The sequence below is a fragment of the Pinus tabuliformis genome, chromosome 6, assembly GCF_031772625.1.
Source record: "Pinus tabuliformis cultivar Carrire ecotype Pingquan chromosome 6, CPIR1, whole genome shotgun sequence".
NCBI lineage: Eukaryota > Viridiplantae > Streptophyta > Pinopsida > Pinales > Pinaceae > Pinus > Pinus tabuliformis.
This window is the reverse complement of record NC_142292.1, coordinates 866,540,146-866,544,170: the sequence shown is the minus strand read 5'-3', so window position 1 is coordinate 866,544,170 and position 4,025 is coordinate 866,540,146.

Genomic DNA, 4,025 nt, shown 5'->3' with positions numbered 1-4,025 from the left:
TCCCCTGCCATGTTGGTGGGTCCAGCATCATCGACACATATATTAAGCCCACTCGGACACCAAGGCTAAATAATCTATGTAGGTTAGGTGTAAGATCGATGGGATAGGATTCTAATAACACCCATCGATCGCTTATATTGAGACATATAAGTTGACATATTAGGGAGCTTAAAATCCTTCACCATCCCACAGTCCAAAGCCAGAGTGCATCAGAAACCAGATTTAGAGGGAATTAGGCTAGGTCATTGCACAAATGATTTTCCTCAAGGCTACCCAACCTGTGGTAGGGAATCTTGTGCATTGGATGATCACCAAGAAGCTCAAGACTCGGCCACCCCCATGGGACGAAGGGAGCTATAGTTACCAATATTCTGAAAACACCCCATAGGACTGGCTATGGGAAGTAGTTGGTTCTCCACCCTACCTTTCTCTAGATAGCTACTTGTGGGGATCAAAATCTATCAAGTAATAATTTCTTCTCAAGGCCATCTAAAACAATAGATTTAGGATTGTTTGAGGATCTAGACCACCTATAGGATAGAGGTATTTTTCTTTGATAGTACGTTCTTTCTTGTATTAGAGTAGCATCATTAATACAGTTAGTTTACACTTTGAACCACTGCACTAAGTGTTTTCTTGCTGTTTGTTTCTCTTTTTCTCTTATCATCACTCTTTAGTCCTTAAGGTCATCATTATCTTGACATAATTATTCCCCCTAGGAGTTTGTTGTGAATAATTAGAGGCCTTCACCCTCAAATTTTGTTAGGATGTATTACTCCTCCCTGTCAAGTCCTCATTCTAACTCTAGTTCTACCAATTCTTCAAGTTCTTTGTTTCATTATGCGTATTCTCAACACCATGCCATCACCATGTTAGGAACCAAAGCGAGTGTTGGAAACCAAGGTGGTAACCTAGGTACTAACCAGGGAAACCCCACAAGCAGAACCTCCACCAATATGGTCACTCCTACTCCATTTCTTCCTTTTATGGCTAGTTTGAGTCTCCCTGATTTTAGTAAGCTCATCAATGATCCTCTTCTCCATGACCCCAATTGGATAGCTATGCCTACTAAGATTCCTTCTGACATCCCAAAGTTTGAAGGTAGTCCGAGAGAAGATCCCACAAATCATGTTCATTCATTCCATATGTGGTGTTCATCCAATTCTATCAATGAAGACTCTATCAGTCTTTGCCTTTTCCAACACACTCTTACTGGAGCTATCGCAAATTGGTATGTAGATCAACCCAGAGCCACTCATTCCACTTTCATGACTCTTGCCTAATATTTTATAGCATATTTCCAGTTACCTTTCCATTATGACACTAGTACCAAACTATTCACTTCTTTTCATCAAACTTCTTCCACTCGCCTATCCAACCATGTTAAGGAATCATGTAGAATGAGGAGCATATGTAAAGCTTTTGAATTCAAATACTGTGTCTATATGGATTGGTTCCTTAGAACACTTTTGGACCCATTACTAAATATTTCATTTCTCACTTCCCTCAATCTAAGTGAAGATGCGCTCCAAGGACCTAATCTATGTCGAGTCACGTTATGGTTATACTATCATTCTCGATTGACCTCGGCTTGGTGCTACTAATGCATCGGGGACGTCTCATGTTGCTGATGGTATCGCTGGAACAATTTCACATGCTCAAATTCAACCATATGCTCCACCTCCGATGGGTTACAATCAACCCCTAGGAGTGTCTAGTTCCTCTTACACCTATCCCTCCCCCAATCTTCCACATGGAAACTCTTATCTAGGTCCCAACACATCATATGCATATCACCATCTCCATCAGTTGATGCTAGGGCTAGTTGTTTCTCCATATGTTTATCCTAATGTTTCCCTATTTCTTTATTATCTGTATGCATCGCCTAACGCTCCAACCTCGCCGACACTAGTTCCCAAGCCCCCCATGCCTCCTCCACCTATGCCACAATATCAACTTCCTCCATAAGGTAAAGTGTATGCTCACTAGAGCACAACTAATCCCCCTAACCCCAAGAAAAGGAACAAGGGGAAAGGTAATTGGAACTTGAAATCTCAAGGTAATCAAGGTAGTCAGGGTCCACCACCTATTGCACCTCAAGGAAACTAGCCTAACCCCACAACCCAGCCATAGGATAGACAACCCAACCAAAACAAGGCCTTTCATATCAACAAACCTTGTTCCTATTGTGGCATATATGTAAATTATACTCATGAGTGTCCACTTTTACCTCAAATGCATCAAGTATGGGAAGCTAAAGCAACTGCTTCTAGAGGACCGTAACCCATAGTTCCTCCTCCTCCTCCTCCTGCTTCATCTCAACCAGATGTGCTTACAAATACTTTTCCTCACTAAGTATATCTCACTGCTCAACATACAAAAGGTCATGCAACTCCCCCACCCTCATCATATGATCAAATGATTGTCATATCCTTATGATGAATTCTAATGAAGTCAACACCAAACAATTCAACCTTTAGACTCGATAGCGCTAATATGAAAAACAACCTACTAAGTTAGTGACTGAGTCCGAACCTCAATTTTCCACTAAGCCTCTTTCATCATAAAATGGTACCTTATAGATTCCTTTGTTAGGGTCCAACCCTAACCCCTTTATTTATGTAATAAACCAAATAGGGTCGAGTCATAGTCATAGTTAGTTAAAGAGTCAATAAAGCTCGTATTAATAATTGTAAGTGGTTGACCTGCATTTAAGAAAGGCACCACAATTAGTTGCAAATGGTCCATAATTAATAAATAAAGTGGTTAACCCATGTTATGCAAAGGACCACTAGTCGTTAGGTTGTTGAAGGTCATTTAGCTATAAATAGTTGTAGTTAGAAGGGAAAGATCATCAAGTCTTATTTTGTAATCGAGCTCTCCTCTGCTGGAAGCTACCCCCTAGAAGAGGAAAGTGAACATTTCTTTTATCTTTGAATAATAAAATACTAGTTGTTTTTATCATTTTATTATGTGTTCTAGGTTTTAGTTCTTTGCATATCTGGTATTCTATGATTTCTTGCAAGTCAAGAGCATAACAAGTGGTATCAGAGCACTTTCCAGGGCGGATGGTACCTCCATTTTTGGCAGAACTTTTTTTTAGGCTAGATATGTGTTACAACGTCTTTAAACCATGGGATCTGTCATTGAGCACATAAACCTACAGATTTGGGGAGGCATGCACGCTAGAAATACAAGAGGTGGTCACGCTTGTTAGACTCCCTTATAACCCCTGTGGGTACCCCTTCGAGTAGTAGTGCATTAGACAAAACTTCGCACGGACTGCACTTCCACGTACCCTCTCGGTATATCAGAATCCCCCTAGGCTCAGCTAAAACCTCGCCTTATATAAGTTGCTGACCGTCTAGCTGCTACAGTACACTGAGAACAACACTTAGGGAGATTACTCATGCGTACGATAAGGTAGTCGAGTAGTACGGCTAAGGGTATGGTTGATCCTCCTTATTTAGTGCTCTGAAAGATTGGGCTGAGTAATATTGTTGGACCCTTACGTATAATGCGATCTGTAGCACCTAACACTCCTTTGTGACCATAGTTCCCTCGACTCTCTGAAGATTGCCCATTATCTTATTTGTCATATCAGATCCACTAGTTGGGGTTCTACCGCCGCAGTATGATTCAGATCTAGCAGTTGGGGTTTTGTCACCGCCACAATAGTCAGATCCACCAGTTGGGGTTCTACGGCCGCAGTACAATTCAGATCCAGTAGTTGTGGTTTTGTTGCCGCTGCAACAATTAGATCCACTAGTTGGGGTTCTACTGCTACAGTACAATTTAGATCTAGTAGTTGGGGTTCTTTCGTCGCCGCACCAATCAGATCCATCAGTTAGGGTTCTGGCACCATAGTCCAACTCACATTCATTCATTGGGGTTTCATAGGAAGATATGATCCTCTCCATAGTGAGGCTTGTGGCTGCTATATTCTGGGCCCGATTTTCGCAGGACATTGGGCAGGATCAAGTATTCTGGAATTTGGCCACTACAATATTGATCACGTTTTTTTT